Raw genomic sequence first — 21,720 nt, forward strand, 5'->3', positions numbered from 1 at the left:
TGGACCCAAGTTTTTGAGAAAATATTCGAGTTTTAAACCTCGAATCGAGAAATATAACACGATGGATTCAAACGGATATCGGACAAACTGTCTGAACTTTTCAAAAAGTTATTTTTGATAATTTTGCGAATTTGATCTAAAAAAATTGGATGCGAAGCTCAGATTTGATTTTGACAATGGATCCGGGTCCGAAATTGAGTCAAATATATAAAATGAATTTAATTTCAGCAAAATTTGAGAGATAAAATGGAATTTAGATTTAAAAGTGACTCAATTGCTCAGAAAATGGGGTTAGGGGCAAAAAGGGGATATTTAAAAGATTTTGAAAAATTTGGGGTGTTCACAGATGCCCCTCTTTGCTACTAAGCCGGTTGTAAGCTGAGCTTAGTGACAAAGAAACACTCCAAATTTTGAAAAAAATGCCCCAGTCAGCAGATCTGAGCTGGGTGTGGAAGAATTTATTTGAAAACATGGCTTTTCAGGCTTAAAACCTTATCTTGAATGGTTTTGGGGGGGGGGACGAAATCCTCGAAAATGATATGACTGAATGATAGAAATGAGGAAATCGTGATGGGACTTTGGGCGAAGATTTCAGAATGGTGGAAAAATCAGAATTTTGATCAAGTCTCATGGGTGAGACAAGATCAACCTTTTGGAATGAGTCAGGTTTTAGCCCTTAGCCTGGATGGGACGAAGATATATCAAGATAATTCGGATGAGGAAAGGAAAATAAGCGGACCTCGATGGGACATTTTGAGAGAAAATGCCTCGTGAGATGAAACTCAACATACGATCCTTTCCTGGATGGATGTACAGAGCATGGATTCCTTTGTGAGGAAAGCCATGATGGGTGGGAGGATTACCTCGTCGAAACGAGGCTCAGGTTTAACCCAAACCTGAACGGAAGGTACCTCGCGGAGCGAGGTTCAGGCTTCACCCTTATCCTGAAAGGGATGACCATACGGAACCCTCGAACGAGGACGCCGTGATGGGACAGGCAGGAATATATCATCAGAATAAGATTTATGTTTAATCCTAGACCTGAATGGGGGGACGACCACACGACATTTCTCGCATGAAGAAACCATGATGGGATAGGAAGAGATACTTCAACCGAATGAGGCAACTCTTCTGGGAGATATAAACGATGCTAGGTCGCATCAAAAATGGATATTGAATATTTATTTTATTTTTGAAATAGCTAGAAAATTTGGCCAATAAGATAAAATTGTAGTCGACTCCAATGCTTGAAAATGTGCACGTATGTGCAAAAGACATTCCCTCTTTTACCTAGAGTATTTCCTCCAACGAGGTTAACTCCATGGTCTTAAGAGTCAAATTCAAAATTTTAGCGCTGATGACTTTCTTCAAGGAAGCTATCCATTTCCCTGATATGAGAGGAGAAGAAATATTCTTAGTTTCATAAAAGCAAGTAGTGAAAAGATATTGATAACAGAATTTTGCATAAGAAAAGATGATTTCTAGCAATTTTGGCAGTTTGATATCTGGGTGTTTTTCCCATGATAATCTTCTTGCACTCTTTTTGAGTTATTGAGCTTTTTCGGGCTTTTAACATCATCCTTCATTTGGATCTATCCTGACTCTTCTCTCTTTTTCGGGGAAGGGTACGTCACAAACTCCTTCATCTTGGAGATGTTCCGATCCTTCTTTTTATCTCAGGCATTATATTGATGATATTGGCTCAAAGGTCTTTAAATGATAGCAGAAATCAAATATCCTTTAGGGTATGTTGCTAGGTTTATCACACTCGCCTTCATCTCTACGATGATCTGAACTTTCCCTGGAAGGATCCGTCACAAACTCTGTCATCTTGGAGATGTTTCAAATCTTCTTTGGCCCCAGGGGTCTACTCGTTTAATTCGCCTTCATCTTGACGACAATTGAGAGATCCCTTTTGCAGATATTTGTTTGCAACTTTAAATGAATATGAAGACATGGATTGAGTGGATTCTTTTATAGCTTAGGATATTTCCACAGTTTGATGGCCAGAAAATCATCTTTAAACATGCGCCATAGCAATGATCAATATCAATTCGCTCCTGGCATTTCAACATCATTGAATATTTCTTTCGCTAATCATACCGAGGATATTTCTTTCATCCTTTTGGTTGATCAACAGGGAAAAGATTTGAATTTTCTCCCTTTTTCACAAAAAGTTTCACCTTTTTGGAAGGAATGTTAGAGGTAATCTGAGGTGATTCTTTTGTGTAGCAAGAATATTGGAATCAACAAATATTTTAGCAAATTAGCAAAATTTTCGAGAATTCTCTGTGAAATAATCACTCAATATAGATTTTGATGAGACCTTGAGTTGAAACTTGGGAAAATGAACATGAGGTTTTTGACAATCTTTTTACCAGTAAAACTGGATTTTATTTTTGGAATACCAACTCGAAAGCAGGATTTGTTTGCCCGACCAGCTCAAAAGCAGGATTTGTTTGCCCGACCAGGTCGAAAGCAGGATTTGTTTGCCCGACCAGCTCGAAAGCAGGATTTGTTTGCTCGACCAGCTCGGAAGCAGGATTTTGATTGTTCGACCAACTCGAAAGCAGGATTTTTGATATGGTAAGAATGATTTGACATTGATGGAGTTGTGACCCGAAGGCTTAGAAATGATATACTTTGATGAAATTGTGACCCAAAAGCTTGAAGATGATATACTTTGATGAAATCGTGACCCGAAGGCTTGAAGATGATATACTTGGATGAGATTGTGACCCGAAGGCTTGAAGATGATATACTTTGATGAAATCGTGACCCGAAGGCTTGAAGATGATATACTTGGATGAGATTGTGACCCGAAGGCTTGAAGATGATATACTTGGATGAGATTGTGACCCGAAGGCTTGAAGATGATAGACATTGATGAAATTGATAGACATTTGATGAGAATTTAAGATATAATAAACAATGATTCAGGTTTATCCCTTGACCTGAAAGGAAAAAATAGAGATTTTTCAGGATATACTTGAGACTTGAATTTAGAAGGGATACAACAAGATTTAGAATTTATGATCTATGATTTAGATGGACCAACAAATTTAGCTATATGCAGTCCGATTTTCAGGATTTAACCCCTTATCCTGAATGGGGAAAAGAATAAGATTTATAAAAGTGAAGAAAATTGAACAAATTTATGAAAACTTTGTTTTTGGAAAGAATGCTCACAGATAGCCTTGTTGCTTCTGTGAGGGGTTTCAGGATTATCCCTTATCCTGAATGGGAAAAAGAATAGAATTTAAGGAAAATTTAAATGAAAAGAAATGGATATAAATTCAGAAAATCAAATAAAGATTGATAAAAACTTGTATTTACAAAAGAATTCTCATAGGTAGCATTATCGCTCCTACGAGGGGTTTCAGGATTATCCCTTATCCTGAATGAGAAACACCTCGGACAACGAGGGTCAGGTTTATCCCTTAACCTGAGGGGGAAATATAAAAAAGAATACCTCATGAGAAAGAGGCATCAGGTTTATCCCTTAACCTGAAAGGGTAAGAGAATGAATTGATAAAATTTAATAGTATTGAGGAAAATTTGATAAAACTCGATAAAACTTGATAAAATTGATGTAAACTTGATAAAGATATGAATAAAATGAAAAATTGATAAAGATATCCAAATTAACTAAAAATTTATAAGATTTAAGAGAAAAGGAGTTTTTCTGATCCTGCCAGCATATGGGATCTTGAAAGAAAAATGTTTATTTAAAAGATAAGTGAGAAATCATTTTTGAGGAGAAAGTCCATTGTAAGGAAAATGATCAGTGTGAGATCTGATCTTTTTAAAAGGAATCATCATGAGAGATCATCATGAGGGTTAATTTTGAAGATAATGGTTTGAAAAACCCATTTTAAGAAAAATCAATGTAACAGTTTACTTTGAAGAAGATTTGATCAAAATATTGAATTTTTGGTGATCATGAAGAAGTTTTTGCAGAAATTCTCAAGATTTTTAGGATTTCGAAAATTCTCATAGGTAATATCATTTCTCTCATGATGATGTTTTTAGGATTGTCCCTTATTTTTAAAAGAATAGGAGAAATACAAATTTTTCTAAAATAAATGCCCCATCGTGGCAATGGATAGAGGTATTTGGTATTAACAGGTATGAAGAAAATTTTGACATTTTCATTGATAGGAAAACATTGATAACAACGACTGGAATATTTACAAGCTTGTTGACCAAAGGTCACAAAAGACTGGGACTGAGTTGTCCCTATTAGGTGACTGAAAAAGAGAGAAAGCAGAAAAATATTGACATGGTTCGGGAAGCTAGGCCGGGACGGGTAGCTACTCTTCTTCTTAATCTTCCACCAGCAGCTTTTTATCAATGCAGTCTTGGACGATGTTTTTGAAAATAAAGCAGTGCTCGATGTCATGCCCCATCGCTCGATGGAATTTGCAGAACTGATCTTTGAATCTTCCCATAGTCACAGGTGGATCTGCTACCTTGGGAAGTTTTACCATCTCTTTTGTTGTCATATACTCAAGAACTTTCTCAAGTGTTTGCTCTAAGAATGTAAATTCACGGTCATATCCTCAACCATCGTGCTTTGGTTTTCCTTGAGGCTTTGATTCTAACTGGATACTCGAGGGAGGGCTGCCATTCTGCCTGCTGATCCCACTCTTTTGACTGGAACAATCATCTTTGCCTGACCCGCCAGTGTGGTTCTTTCTGCCACCTCTTTTGTTTTTGCCATTGTTGTTGGAGGAACTAGTAGAAAAGGTAAAGTTGGTCTTTTTCACATCCTGACTGCCTCCTGCCAAGGTGATGCCATGATAGGTTCCATTCTCTAATCCCATTTCGAGTCATTCGACTCGCTCTATTAACTTGATGAAAGATTTAGACCCTTTAGAGGTTGTGATCAGGCCCTTTAGAGGTTGTGAGAAATTGTTTAAAATTATTGAGAGCGCATGCCGCTCTGATATTGGATCCTTCATCCAGTTGCAAGTGGATCTCCATCTATGAATAAAATCTTTTGCCCTCTCGTTGTCATTTTGCTTTAGGTTGAAAAGATGGTTGAGGGTAGGTGAAGCCTCAGTATTAAAGAGAAACCTTTCAATGAACAAGTTGATGACTTTGTCAAATTCTCGCAGTTCAATCGGGTTGATGTGGTCGGCATACCATCTTGCTACAACTCCCTCCAGACTGCGTGGAAAGCATAGGAATAAAGCCCTATTGTTCTTCTTGAATCGATTGCACTCGGCAAAAAACGTAGCCAGATAAGCCTTGGGGTTGCCGGTCCCATCAAACTTTATGAATTTACGAGGAAGATCTTCCCAGTTGTCATCTCCTTCTAGGCCGTCATAAAAATCTGCATCGGTGTAGACCTTTTTGCCTTTGTCCTGGGTTTATAAGTCTTTGATCGCACGAGTCATTTCTCTCATTTTCTCCTGCATCGGATCTTCTGCTGGGATTTGACCTTTGGCTTTGCTTGCTGACTCGTGCCCCTCGTTGACTTTCTTGGGCCGATACAAGGGATTGTGAAAATATGTCGGCTGCTCTTCCTCTGAGTCCTCCTCTGCTGATTCTGAAGCGCTGTCATACTGAATTTGCTTCTTGCTGACTTTTCCTTTGTCTTTGCTCTTAGAAGATATTTTCTCAGGGTTTTCCTCAGCCTGTTCAGACATCATTTTGGCCATCACTTTCTGAAACAACTTGTATGTAGCTGAGTCAACATTGATAACCGCTTCTTGGCCTTGCTGCTTGGATGACCTGATGGAGTTCATTTCTTCTCCTTCACTGTCACTTTGCTGGGACACTGTTTCCTTTCCAGTCCTTGTCCGAACCATGATGAAATGTCAATGTCCTCTCTGAAAGTAAAAACGGGATATTTAGAAAAAAATTTGGAGGAAATTATAATAAAGGAGGAAATCAAAGTCTAATAATGAAAATATCCCATTACGAGGGATTGGGTTGTCACCAAAAATTTGTGACAACCACATTGCTTTTCTGAAAAAGAATGAACAAATACTTAATTTTGAAAGGGACATATCATGACAAAAATTAATTTTATCACAAAAGAATTTGAAAGAGGATATTTAGAGAAAAATTTGAAGAATTGCAGGCAGGATCAAAGAATTTGAAGAAATCAGAAGAATAAAGGGAAAATACACCTGGGTTTAAAAAGAGAAAATTTTGAATAATATATACCCAGGGTTTTGAAGAATATAGGGAATATATAAAATATCATACAATCACAGATATACAAACAAGGATGTACAAGCAGCATTCCCTAAAGCTGACTCTATATGCAATATTTGAAATGGCTGATAGGACCTTAATCCTAACTCTAAGATTTATATCATCTGATTTCAATCAAGGTATGCCGATATACTCAAACCGAAGCTCAAAGTACGTGGCATATAAGATATCTCTTCGGTTCTAAGGTAAAGGCTTCCCAACATCCTTGAGCACCTACCGATATACCTCGGACTATGGCCCTTAGGTACGTGGTAGGGGGGCGCGAACCCAAATAAGTGGTCCAGTTGTGAGGCTCTCTCCCAAACTATGGTTCAGTGAGACAGCCCAGCAACGTGAAGACCGGGACAATATAGGTAGGGATGTTTTCAAAATATGATCAACATGCAATAAAATCAGAAGGCTCTAATGCAAGTCCTAAAGAGATAGATTTAAATGAAAAGAAGCATACACTTGCATACATTGTTTTGCATTCAATCCCTAGAATTGAGGAGAGTTGTATTTCAGACCTAAGTCTAAATGTGAGCATGGAATAATCTCCTCAATATGGTCCTACCAATCCATACTTACATCCTATATGCAATGATGTCAGCTTAGGACAGAGTCTATGCTCCTAAGGTTTGCATGAAAATGGAGCTGACATTTGTAGAATAAAGACTTAGAAAATATTAAAGCAAAGCAAAGGCATAGATCCAACCGGACGAAGACGGGTCCCATCACGGTCGCCAAAACTGTGATCATCGCAAAAAATTTCCTTTCTCTTATTGTGAATGAAAATGATTTTTACTGTGGTGGCATGAGATTTCTGAATTTGTTTTGAGAATGCCCATTACATGAAATATTTGTTCCAACTGTTTTCTTAACTGCCTACTATTTTTGAAAAGAAAATTCAGTCCTACATTTCATTGATGTTTGTGGGTAGCATCTCTGCAAACCCTCACGAGACCTTACTCGTTCACTAGGGTAACCCAGGGGTTTAAAAAACTTGTTGCATAAGCTAAATGCAACCGTGATTCTTACAAAAGTGAGTTAGTTTTTATGTATTCATGTCTAGCATTTCTTGTTTTGTTGCATAACATAGTTAGTTGTTTGTTAAGGGACTAACAAACATTCAAGAATGGGGGTATTTGATTATGCATGAAATGCACATCATGTTAATGAGTTATTCATGCAATTTGTAGTGAGATTAAGGTTTAAAACCCATGTTTAGATGCATTTTGATAGTAAGGGGTTGTGGTTTGAATTTCAGAGAAATCAGAGTGAAAATGAGAGAGTTATGGCTATTTCAGTGTTCGGGCAAATATTTTGAGGTGGATCGGATCCATATCTGACCCAATTAGGCTGTTTTGGACCTTGGATCAACCTTTAGAAAGCCCAAATCCAACCCACACGCATATCCATACTTATTTAGAAAGCATTTTGCAGAAAACCCCCCAGAAAGTGGCGCAGGTAAAAACTTTTATTATAACACTTTTTGAAAAACATCAAAAGTATAAATTAGAGTTTTTAGCAAACCCTAGGCGTCTTTGGCATTGGGATTGGGATTGGCACCTCCTACTGTGACTCTAACTCCATCCCCCTTCCAACCCCTCATTCCATCTCATTCTCCATTGAAGATCGGCTTTTGCTTGGAAATCAAACATTATTCTATCTCCCGTTTCATTTCTATTCACTTCTTCTTCCTCCTTGCTGCAATTAATCTCCATTTGCTGTGTTTTTGCAGGTGTAGCAGAGGTGGAGACCATTTATCTTGCTTGGAAGTGCGAAACACCCCAACAAGATGAGCTGGCCCTACCTCCATCCGGTTTTCTAAGCCCTTCGATCGCGAATCGGCACCCGTTCCATCTTCGGTGGATCTCCAACGTGTTGCAACTGTAGAAACCCTGCTCGTGGTGATATTCCAGCATTCTCGAATAGTTCGGGACATCAAGCTAAGGCCATTGTCCGCTCTCTTCTCCCCCACAATCGTCGGATCGCCCTGGAGGTAGGTCTTCTTCTCTCTTTTCTTCTAGTTAAAACCCGAAATCGTGTGTGCTTGTTTTCGTGTGTCATTTTCTGTGTGTCTGCTGTGTTTTTATTGTTTTCACCTTAGAATAGCATTCATGCATAGACCAGCACGGTAGATCTAGGTTTGGTTTCATCATTTTTGTGTTCGAGTATTGATTTCCATCGTTTTACACTCAAAATGTGTAAATCGGCTAGATCCCATTCTAGCCGATTTTCTTTTTCTGTCCAGCGTGTTTTGTTGCATTGTTTCTACAAAAAAAACCAGTTTAAAAAGTAAATTTTGATTTAATTTAGTCATTGGGTCTGATTGCTTGTTGTTTCAATTAAACAGAAAAGAAAAATCGGCTAGATTAACTCTAGTCGATCCTTGTGTTTCAGCAAGTGTAATCTCTGTAATTTTTTTTTTTAGTTTTCTCGTGTAGTCTGAGTATTGTTCGTCTGTGTCCTGGGTGTTCTAGATCCATTTTCGTTGAAGGGTTATGTTGATTGGATTCTCTCCATGTCGTGTGAATGGTTTTGAGCAATTCATTGTATGAGAGTTAATTTCCATTAAGTGCGAGTGTTTTTAGTTTTAAGTGTGGTTGCTGTTTGTTTGATGTCTGCATAATCTCATAAATTTGTGTTGGTCAATTTCATTAGTTTAGGATTGTTCTAAAAATTGTTTTGGTGTTTTAGTATTTTGGGTGTGTTATTTATATTGAAAACATCAAAAAGTCGAGTTTTAGTCTTTTGTTTTGTAGTGTTGTTCAGTCGGCTGTAGATTTGCTATACAGTTTAAATTTTCCAATAGTATAAATTGTTGATTCATGTTTAGTCAATTTAGAGATTGCTTTGGAAATAGATTTAGTATTTTTGATCTTCCATGCTTAGTGCATTAGGCTAGTCATTTAGATAATTTGGTGTTTTATGTGTGTTATGATTTCCAGCATGTTAGACATCTTGTTTAGGCTGTCATTAGTGTAATTATTTATTTCGAGTCAAGTATTAACTTAGATTTATCATTCTCGTGGCAAGGCTTGTTTAATTTTTGCATTCGTTTTTTTTAGTTAGTGAAAATTTTGCTTTTAGTTTAAGTAGTCATCTTCCCCAAGGAGGGGCATCAGCCATTAGAGCTCCATTAGAGCTCTAGGCTGCTTTTGGTAAGTGTCTTGTGCATTTAGAAAGTCTTTAGTGTGTCTAGGTGCATTGCATTAGATCTTGGCTGCATTAGACATTTTTATTGAAATGTTTAGTAAGTTTCCTTAGGTTAGTTAATTTAATTTAATTGTCTACATTCATTAGTTATAGTCTAGGAAACGTTTTTGGTGTTGTGTTAGGAAAGTTTATTTGAAATAGTAGAGTAATTGCTCCAAAAAGAAAAACGTTTTTGAGAGAATTGATTGATCCAAATTCGTTGGCTCCCATTTAGGCCAGTTTGAAATTGAGTTCAAGGAAGGATATTCAAGATAGAATCAATATTTTTTCATTTTGGGAAAGTTGAATTGAAGTTTCAAATATTTTCTAAAAAGGTGATCACGGTTTTGAAAGAGGTAATTATTTGTTTTGCAAACAATTTTTTGGTAAGCTAAAACCGTGGAGACTATCTTGAATTAGACAATTTCAAATTGTCTACTTACCTAAATAGGTTGTGAAAGACATTAAAGAGGTCTAATTGTCCTTAGTTGGACGATTTCCACTTCTTACCTTTTTAAATTGAAATTTAAGGTAAGTAAAGACAAACCTCTAGATGAACGATTTTTGGACTTATCAACTTTCCAAAGTTGTTTTTGAGCATTTACTCTTTCCTATTTCACTAACCGTCTATAGTAAGTTAGAATAAATTAGTATTAATTAATTTAGTTAATTGTGTTAACCCTAGTTAGTAATTAGGTCCTTATTTATATAGATTTTAATTAAAGTTAATATCTTAGGCGTGTTAGGTATAGAGTTATTAGATTAATGGTTAATTTCAATTAATTAGATTTTTATTTATCATTTCCTAATTTGGTCAGTGTTTAGCATAGTCAACTTAGTCGACCTAGCCAGGTGTGGCGTGAACCTAGTCCTAGTCATATCTTAAAACCGCCCCTTTTGGTCTTTAGTGGTTTATTTACCTTTAGTTTTAATTCATATTAGCTTTAGTATAAGTTAGCTTAGTTATTTACTTAATCAATCTAGTTAGATTTTAGTAGTCAGTGTGGTCTTAATGTGTAGTTGTTCAGTGTGTTTGATTTGAGCATTTCATTTAGTAATTTGTATTTAGTCTTTAGTAATTGCAGCTTCCAATTCCTATAGTTAGGTTTGCACTTTTAATTATATTAGTTGTATTTGAATTAGTAGCTAATTTAGCTCTAGTCATAAATTGCATATTGCATTTCATTTTTTATGTCATTTAGCCTAACTGCATTTAGTAGCTGCATATAAACTATCATTCAACATCATTTAGGTCTGCATTAGGGTTAGATTGCATTCTTTGTGTGAAAAATAGATTTCTAAAGTGAATAGTGCATTGAACCCGAAACCCGATTTTTGTCCTGTCGCACCGTCGTTATTTCATGTGCAAAAATTTTGATTTTTCCAAATATTATTTTTCTATTCACTTTATTGGCGTGTTAACTGATTGCAGACCAAATTTCAATTTGATCCGAGTTGGTTTGGTGTGATTTTTAAGCGTTTTGTGAAAACCGCTTTTTCATATTTTAAAATTTCGGGACCTGCGATATCTAGATTTTCCCCAGTTTTGAAACGCTTATATCTGGAGTTCCAAATTTTATTTTTTAATTATGTAAAAACTGTCATACTATTGAATCTGTTAGTTACAGAATAAAACAAATTTCGGGAAAATCAGATCTCGTTTGACTTGTCAAACAGTCATTTTCCAAAGAACTGTCAGAAGTCTATTTTGCACTGGTTAGGGGTAGAATTGTAATTTCATTCATTTAGTCATTTTCGGTTTGTTTTCATCAGTTTCTGCATTTTAATTGCTGCATCTGCATCATCCCGCATTATTAGACTTAGAGTAATTGATTTTAGAATTAGTTTGATATTTTCTTGATTATTTTATTGTTAATTAGGTTTTAATTGTTTAAATTCTTCAGAATTAGGTTTAATTTACATTTTAGTTTAGTTTCATTAAGTGATTTACTAACTTAGCATTTTCCTGTGTTTTTAGGTTGAAAAGCATAATAATTTTCCAGGGATTCTTGTCCAAGTGCGAAAATTGAGAAATGGCGAAAAGACAAAAATACCCTTGGCATGCAACAGAAGACTGAATTGCTTTTCTATTTTATTTTTAGTGTTAATTTGTAATTGTTATTCGTCTTGTGATTGTAGATTGATATTTGTGATTAATAAATTAAATTTCTTTGAAATACTTGAGTAATTTCTGTTCCCTGTGGATTCGACCCGTACTTACCACTTGGTGGAAAGTCGGTTATTTACTTTTGGTTGACGATTTTCCAAAGATTTTATTGAAAAACTATCTTTTAAAAATACCACTTCCAAAATATCAACCAGATTTGCAACAACATTGAATTTCCTTTGCTGGCCATATTGAGGATTTATTCTCCATCCTTTTGGTTGGCCAATAGAAAGATTTTAAATTTTGAATCCTTTTTTCGCGAAAGCTTTGTCCTTTCGGAAGTAATACTAAAGGTATTCTGAGGTAAAGATTTTGTGCAATAAAAATTTTGAAATCAACAAATATTTAATGACAAATTGGCAAGATTTTCTTGAAATTCTTTGTGACAACGAGCATTTGAAGCACAACGCAACGCATCGCTGACAGAAATTTTCTTCTCCTTTCCCTAAAGGAGAAGATTCAGAAATTGGAAATAGAAATTACTCCTCTCTTCCCTGAAGAGGAGGTGTTTGCAAAACAAACTTTTGAAGAGAAATTAAGCTTTCATCAAAACTTCCTAACATTAGGCTTCTCTTATGGAAAGGAGGTCGGTAATGGTGAGGTCAGTGAATTGGTCATGAAGGAGCGAGTCCATCACTCTCTCCCTGAAAAGAGGGTCCTTCATGATAAAATGGCCTAGTATGAGATTGTGGTCACAAGGAAAGTGCACTTCCGTCGAAGCACTCCCTGAACTAAGGGTTCCTTGTATGAAATTGGAAATTTGTTTTGCAAACGGTTCACAAAGACACGAGTCCCTTCAAACTCTCCCTGAAAAGGGGCTAGGTGAACAAAAGATAGCATGTGAAAAGAACGAGCTCCCTTGAACTCTCCTTGTAAAAAGGGTCTCTCGCAAAAGAAAATGACTGAAATTGGTATTGGGTGACCAAAAGGGTCGAAATTGGAATTTGAAATTTTGAAATTTGAAATTTGATATTGGAAATTTGGAATTTGGAAATTGATATTTGGAAATTGGAAATTGATTGACTCGAAGGTCGAAATTTGAAATTGGTTGACCTGAAAGTCGAAATTGGAAATTTGGAATTTGAAAATTGAAAATTGGAAATTGGAAATTGGAAATTGGAAATTGGAAATTGGAAATTGGAAATTGGAAATTGGAAATTGGAAATTTGAAATTGGAAATAGGAAATTGGAAATTGGAAATTGGAAATTGGAAATTTGGAAATTGATTGACCCGAAGATCAAATTTCGAAATTTGGAAATTGATTGACCCGAAGGTCGAATATTGGAAATTGGAAATTGATTGACCCGAAGGTCAACATTGGGATTGGAAATTGAAAATTAGAAATTGGAAATTGGATGACCTGGAAGCCGAAATTGAGAATTGGTTTACTGGGAAAAATATGGGTTCAATAGGAATTCAGCCTAAGAACGACATTGGTTCTATTGAGAACGACATTGGTTCAATAGGGATTCATCCTAAGAACTATCAATTCCATAGGAATTTAACCTAGGGATCACAACGGTTCAGTAGGGGTTCGACCTACGTACTATCGATTCCATAGGGATTTAACCTAAGGACCCTAGTTTAAGAAGGAAGGATTCAACTTGTGAGCTTTGAATGGACCAGGTGATAAACTGGGTTTTGAGGAAAGATTCGAATTGGAATTCAAATCTTCAAGAAAAACTAAATGAATTAGGTTTTGAAAGAAAATTTGACTCGGAACTTGGATCTTCTAGACCAATTACTAAATTGTAGAAAAGTTTGAGTAGGAGTTCAAACCTTTAAAGGAAAGCCAAATGAATTGGATTTGAAAGAAAATTTGAGTCGGATCTCTAATTTTCTAGACCGATTCCAGGCATTTGAATTAGATTTGGAAGAAAATTTGAGTCAGAACTCTAATTTTCTAGACAAATTCAGAAGGAAAAGAAAACTCGAGTCGAAACTCGAATCTTCGAAGGAAAACTAGATCCATTGTGGAAGGAAAAGAAATTCGAGTCAGAACTCGAATCCTGAAGGAAAAGTAGATCACTTTGGAAGGAAAAGAAACTCGAGTCAGAACTCGAATCCCAAAGAAAAACTAGATTGGTTAGAAGGAAAGGAAATTCGAGTTGGAACTCGAATCCCAGAGGAAAACTAGACAAAAAGCAGGAAAGGAGATTCAAGTCGGAACACGAATCTCGAAAGAAAACTAGACAAAAAGAAGGAAAGAAAATTCGAGTTAGAACTCGAATCCTGAAGGAAAACTAGATAAAAAGAAGGAAAATAAATTCGAGTCGGAACTCGAATCCTGAAGGAAAACTAGATAAAAAGAAGGAAAGGAGATTCGAGTCGGAACTCGAATCTCGAAGGAAAACTAGATAAAAAGAAGGAAAGGAGATTCGAGTCGGAACTCAAATCCCGAAGGAAAAGAAGGAAAGGAGATTTGAGTCAGAACTCGAATCCCGAAGGAAAACTAGACCAAAAGAAGGAAAGGAGATTCGAGTCGAAACTCGAATTCCGAAGGAAAACTAGACAAAAAGAAGGAAAGAAGATTCGAGTTGGAACTCGAATCCCTAAGCAAAACTACACCAATGTGGATACTGGATTTTAAAGTGTACCAGTGTGAACACCGGATTTTAAAAATGTACCAGTACAAGCATTATGTTTTGAAAAAATACCAGTACGAATATTGGGTTTTGGAAAAATTACCAGCACGAACACTGGATTTTTGAAAAATTACCAGCACGAACACTGGGTTTTGGAATTTTACCAGCACGAGCACTAAATTTTTGAAAAATTACCAGCACGAACACTGGATTTTTGAAAAATTACCAGCATGAACACTCGGTTTTGGAAATTTACCAGCACGAACAGTGGATTTTGAAGAATTACTAATTGATTTTGATAGAAGATTTTCAATCTTCACCCTCACGACGACTTGGACAACTGTCGGGGCCTCAGGATTTATCCCTTATCCTGAATGGGCAACTCAGGTTTATCCCTTAACTTGAAGGGGAAACTCAGGTTTATCCCTTAACCTGAAGGAAAAACTTGATGCAAATACAAATTGATGCATATGAATGCAGATGAATGTGAATGAATGTATGCAAATGCAAATGATGTAAATGGGTGCACATGCGTGCAAAATGAGAGATTTGTGTGATCCTGCTTGCATACAGGACGTTTTGAAGATAATTTTCAAAATAATGCCCCACTATAACTGGGGAGTGAGAGGTTGGATGAAAGGATAAGTAATTGATATTTGAAGAATGCTTTCTGACTTTTGATTGATTATGGGACTCTGAAGAGGGTCATTCCTCATGAAAGAATATTTTGCAGAGAATGAGAATAAAAGATGACATCAAGTTTATGAGGAAAATGGATAATTTATTCAATCATTGAAGAGAAATAACAAGTTGGTAAGAAAACTGAGACTGTATTGTCCTTTAAAATGACCAGAAACAAAATGATTAAAGATGACATAGCCTTGGCATTGTCAGTTTCTTTGGAAAACTTGATCACGATGGTCCACTGGTATCTTCCTCATTTTCAACAAGGAGATTCTTTTCGATGCGATCTTGAATGATGTTCTTCAGGATGAAACAATTCTCAGTGTCATGCCCTACTGCCCGATGAAATTTGCAGAACTTTTCTTTGAATCTTCCATGATTGTTGCGGGATCAAGTAAATGGATCATATCTTTTGCGAGCATGTATTCCAGAACACTCTCTAGTGTATGATCCAGAGGGGTGAACTTTCGATCCGTACTCCAATCCTTGTGCTTTGGCTTTTCTTGATCTTTCTCTTTATGCTGAGGACTAGATTGAAGAGACTTATCATTGTTAGAGAACTTTCCTTTTTGGCCCTTAGAACTCTCTGAATAGCTATCAGGATTGCTATCATTGGCAGAAAGAGTAAAGTGAGCCTCTGGAGAGTATTCCAAGAAACTCTCAAGTATTTGATCCAATGGGGCCATCTTGCAGTCCTGGTTCCAACCATCATGCTGTACTTTTTGCTGATTGCTTGACTTCTGTTCAGACTTGGCCGAGATAGTCCACTAATATTCTTTCTCATTCTTAGTGAAAAAATTCTTGTCGATATAATCTTGGACAATGTTCTTGAAGACGAAACAATGGTCGGTATCATGTCCTACTGCCCGATGAAATTTGCAGAACTGGTCCATGAATCTTCCCATGATTGTGGGAGGATTTGTGACTCTCGGGAGCTTTATCAATCCTTTGGCCAACATATATTCAAGGATTTCATCAAGGGGTTGCTCAAGAAGAGTAAACTGACGATCGTAACCCCAGTCGTCTTGCTTTATCTTTTCTTTCTGTTGACTTAATTTTTCACTCTGCTTTGAAGATTTCTCTTTCTGACTTGTATGATTGCCTTTGCAATCATCGCGGTTGGCATTGAAGAAGAAGACGGAGTTCATCTTCTTTTTTGAATCTTGATTATTCCTGACGGGGGTGATGCCTTCGTAGAGGTTTTTGCTCGTGAAGACCTTCTTGCCCTTGTCACGGTCTTGCAAAATTTTAATCACCTCAGCCATTTTCTTCAACTGCACTTGGACTGGATCATCCATTGCTTGACTCTTCAATTTATAGGTTATCCCTTGTCTATGAGGGGATCTTTGAAACGCTTGCTGAGCTTCATATCCTTCATCGGTGTCCTCTACTGATTTCCCTTCATCTGTTGTATTAGCATCCTGAATAGGCTTCTTAGACAACTTCAAAACCCTTTTGACTACCCGACCCTTTGCCTTTTGCTTGACTTGGGTCTTCTTTGCACTAACTTCTGCTTGCTCTGCCAGTATCTTACTCATCATCTTTTTTAACATGGCATATATCTGAGGATTCATGTCATCCTCAACCTGCTGCCCTTGATTTCTGCCTGAACGCGGGGAATCCATTTCATCTTCTGAATGCGCCATGCCTTCGACTAGTGCAGTTTTCTTTCCTGACCTTGTTTGAACCATTGAATGTCACGAATGCTCTCTGCAAGGCAAAATTGATGGTTAGGCTTTTGAAAGAGATTTTGATTGGAAGAAAATATTTGCTGGGAAATTTGGTAGACGATTGAAAGAATATCCCATTACTAGGGATTGAGTCGTCGCTGGGATTACGACAATTGCGTTGTCATTCCTTTGCAAAGAAAATAAACAACTAAAAATTATGCCCTGTTACCTAGGCGAGGTCGTCAAACCAAGAATTGAAGAATTTGCAAGATTTTCATTTTTTGAAGGGAAAACACGATTGCATCAATAATAAACTTGGGAAAGAGGGGGCAGACAAATAATTTGCCACCACTCTTTATAACTAGCAGAGACCCGAGGACCGGGAAAAAGTGGAAGAGTAACAAAAGAGTCTCAGCCATATCTGGCAGAATGGTATGTTCCAGACCACTACACTGATGTAAGGTCGAATTCTGGCATGACTTCTATAGCAGCCGCGTCTCTATGTGCTTCTGTCTCTGAGAAAACTGTCGAACACATCGCTCTGGATGATAGTAAGCACATAAGAATGGACCAAGCAACTTGAATCTCTTTCCATATGCATAGGTGTATCTGGGAGGTGATAATTCTCGATCAAAATAATTCCATACTACTTCTTCCTGCAGATAATCGATCAAGAGCTCCTTGCCGTTGTATCTGAATGAAGTAGCTTTGGTCAGCACATGCTGAAGGAACCAAGACTGAAGTGCGTAAGTACACCCCTTGACTAAGATGGACTCTCCAAGTGTGAAGCGGGTCAGTCCTTTGTATAGAAAAGCAAGCGCAACCATGGCTATCGAGAGACGGCTGGTCTGTCGACTTCCCCATCTTCTCAGAAGCTGAACTATTCTGACATCCACATAATTCTATCCATCTGGAAAGAAAGCGAGTCTCACAGTGCACAGAACCATCGCATATTGAATTCTCTCTCGAGTTGTCCTGGACAACGAGCTGACTTCTGCGAATTCTCCATACTGTCGATAGATCTCGATCAGGATCACATATTCATTCCCATTTTCCTTAATCAATGGCCAAGACTTGAGCCCTATCATGCGAGCCACAACATTTTTAGGGTCCAGACCCTTGACATTGATCAGAAACTGCTGCTCTAACGGATCTCTAGGTTGACCGACTGGCTCGAGCAATCCCATGATCTCTGAAAACTCATCCATCAGTACTGTCATCTCGCCCCACGGGAACCAGAATGTGCAAGTGCGCGGATTCCACCGCTCTTCCAGTGCATGGATCAGATTGCCATTAACTGTCAACTTTCCCACTTCAGATGTCAGTTTCAACCCACAATCGCTCAAGTGGTTCAGAAACATACGAGAGAAGTTTTTGAACTAGACATAGTACCACCGGGGGAATAAGGGTCCGGTGCTGAGAGCTCGATGCTTAGGAAGACTTTGTCGCACCTCGTAGGAGATGTGACCCTCAGGAAAAACAGAATCGAGTTGACTGGATGCGATTGGACTGAAAGTTAGGAAGATCAAAATTAGACTTTGGAAAAATACAAGAATTTTGAAAATTGCAGGCAGGATGAAATAAAAAGCTGAAAATTCAAAGTCCAGAGGAACGAAAGAATGGAAAATCGCCTGGAGTTTTGAAGAAAAGGTGGATAATTTAGAAAAATTGTCCAAGGTTTTTGAGAAAAAGGAGATATTTCACAAAAGATGGAAAATGAGGTATTTTGAGAAATTGTCCTATATTTTGGAAAAATTGGGAAAAATATGAGAAAATAAGACGAAAATGAATATCATACATTGAATCACAAACAATTATGCACATACAACAATCCCTAAGAAGCTAACTCTAAATGCATTGATTTTGAAAGAGCTTTAGGACCCTAATCCTGACTCTAGGCTCAGATCAACTGTGTCCAATCATGCTATGCTGATATACTCGAGCCGAGACTCGACGTACGTGGCATAAAACTCATCTCCGGGTCTAGGCTTGTGTTTTCCCAACATCCTTGAGCGCCTGCCGATATACGTTGGACTATGGTCCTTGGTACGTGGCAGAAGGGCGTTAGCCCAAATAAGTGGCCCAGTTGTGAGGCTCTGTCCCGAACTATGGTTCTGGAAGAGAGCCCAACAACGTGAAGACCGAGTAGACATAGCTGGGGTGGTTTTTGAAATATGATCACATGCAGGCAAACAGAGGGCTCTAAGTCCTAAAGAGATAGAATTTTTGAAAATTTTGAAGAAGCAAACATTGTTTTCATACAATTCCTAGATTAAGGAGTGTTGTATTTTAGACCTAAGTCTAAGTGAGCATGCATAATTCTCCTCAATATGGTCCTACCAAACCATGTCTAGTCTACATGCAATCCATGTCAGCTGGGTTCAAGTCTAGGCTCCTAGGTTCACATGATATCAGGAATTAAAGCTGACATTCCACAAAACATAATTTTGATAATTGAGCTAAGTTAAAGCACATAATTGATCAGGCGAAGACAAGTCCCACGCCCAGCACCTCCGGTCATCTCCAGCTGCAGCGCCATTATCACCATAGCATAACCTCCAGCCACGCCTCCTTGTAGCAATGCAGCCTTCTTGGCAACACCATCTTCAACGCTTACCTTACATCCCTTTCAAATTCAGCTCCACTACCCTCCACCGGTGTTGCCTCAATTCCATTCATAATAGACGAATCCTCCGAGGTGAGCCCATCGTCCCCTTTATTTCATATCTTCTCGTTCTTAGTGCAACCCCTATACACTTTACCCTTGTCCTTTGGTTGAAAGTTTTTATTTTATTTCTTCTTTTTTTTTATGGATGCCATGGAATTAAATAAAAAAAAAATTTTGAATTAGCAATTATATGAATGCATTATTTATTTATGATAGGATTTCATTTTACATTCTTTAGGCTAAATAAATGACGAGATTCATCCATCTATTGGATTGAATCTCTCGTTTTGAAAGCCAATATCAAAATAGGTTATGCGCCCCTTTATGATGATTTTGATTTTATTTTCACGTTTTAGATAATTTCATATCTAAAAATTGCATTTAATTCAATTTCATTATGCATTTTACATAGTTTTATTTATGGTTGATTTAGAATTCATAGAACTGTAACTTTGTACAAAGTCCATGCGTTATTTTATGTAAATTTCTGCATTAATAAATTCTGTAAAATTTAGAACAATTAGGATTATATGTCTCTGATCTATTGCCGAAAATTTGATTTAATCCAAGTTCCGTAACCCACCTAAACTGATCAAACCCTAGATTGGATTTTCTGTCTCTCTGAATTTCCAGTTTACGCTTTAGCAGACAAGAACCTCCAGCACCACCCTTGTGGAAGATCCGGATTGTCCTTCAAAAATCACAATGGATTTATAATTTAATCTACTAATGATATGGAAATTTCTAGGTTTTTCCAAGCAGTTTTTACCTCTGTCAAAAATTGGATTTCCCAAACCCTTGGAAAAATCTTGTTTTCCCTTTGTCAGGGTATAGACAGACCCTAATGCTCCGAGTCCACCCAATACGTAACCTGTATGAAACAACTTTCAACACGAAAGTTGTTACTAACATGTTTTACTGTCATTTCCCAAAATTTGGAAATTTTTGGAACTGTTTCACTATTTTTCCCGAAAATAGCTTTTCTGTCTGACAGATTCCAATATCCAGAAATTTCAAAGATTTGGGTCTCTGATAACAGTGTGCCCTTTTCCAAACCATAACCCGAATCCCAATGGTGTAAAAATATAAAATTTTCTCCTGTTTGTTAGGGACATTGTCCCAAAATTTCAGCCTTTTTTCCATCTGTTTACTATTTTTCTTACATTTTCTACCGAAACCTGTCTGTTTTCTCTAAATCCTAGAGTCGCCGGATTCTGATCCGACTTGCCGGAGTGGTACAGCTCCGACCATAGGTCAAACCAGAAAGTGTAAAAGGCACAAATCTTTGCCTAACTGTTCTCTGTCACCCCATAAAATTTTAGAAATTTTTATGGAAATTTGATATCCGAAATCCTCTTTAGAATCAACATTTTAGGCAAAATTTTGATTTTCTTAGGATTTTAACTATTTTCCATATTAAGAAAATACAAAAAAAATAGATTTTCGAGCTGAATTCTTTTTTTAGGGTTATTTTAGGTGTACATGACAAATTTGCTTAATTCCAAGTTCATTTGCTCCATGTGTTAGTTTATCTTTAAATTCAGAAGCGAAAATCAGACGAAATTTGATATTTTATGATATTTTCGCCATTTTAGGGTTTTATTCATGTAAATTAGCATGTAGAATCATATTAGGGTTAATTTCAATGTCATTTTTATTTCACATTTTCCATTTTTGCAAAATTTATTTCAGAAAACCCTAGTTTCAAGGCCATAGTCTTGTTGTCGGGGGTATTTTGGTCATTTTGACCATAATTTCGAAATTTCAATTTCTAATTTCATGAATATCATCATATTTCATCATATGGTATTTGATTTATTTCATTTTATTTTCAAAATTTCAAAATTTACAAAATTTCTTTTAGAAAACCCTGATTTCAAGGTTATTAGGGGTATTTTGGTCATTTTGACCCTAATTTTGGATTTTCAAGTTTTTTTTCGAAATTTATTCATTATTTATCATGTTTATATCAAAGGGGGTATGAATTTTGGTTTATATCTGAATAATATCTGATAATTTCCCATATTTTCGGATAAATTCAGAAAAACCTATATTTTTATGCTAACTTTGTTTTCCAGTTTTGCAAGAACATTCAAGAAGAAGGCTTAGTCACTTTATTTATTTATTTTATTCAATTCAATGTAATATTTGGAATAAGAGTTACTTTTCTGCTTAGAATAGGGTTGCATTGCATATAGTTTAATTTCTGCAAATTTCACTATTTGATGTATGATTCATGCGCATTTATTTCAAATTCACTATGGTTGACACGAATAGCACTTGCATAAGCTCTTATAGAGTTTATAAACTCGGTGGGATTCGTATTTATGGCCATAGTCAGAATACGAAGAAAACCAAGATTTATGATCTTCATATTAGCCACATTCAGCCTACACTCTTAGGCTAACTTCAAAAATGCACTGCATTTCTCAAAGTTTTAAAAGGATTTCCCCAATTCCTCAATGAAATTTCCTTTTTAAATTCATATTCATTCATTCATATCATTCAAATTGCATTATTTTCAAATTCATTTTCTAACT

The sequence above is a fragment of the Nuphar pumila genome, chromosome 6 (assembly GCF_984573655.1).
Source record: "Nuphar pumila chromosome 6, dmNupPumi1.hap1.1, whole genome shotgun sequence".
In the NCBI taxonomy this organism is placed as follows: Eukaryota; Viridiplantae; Streptophyta; class Magnoliopsida; order Nymphaeales; family Nymphaeaceae; genus Nuphar; species Nuphar pumila.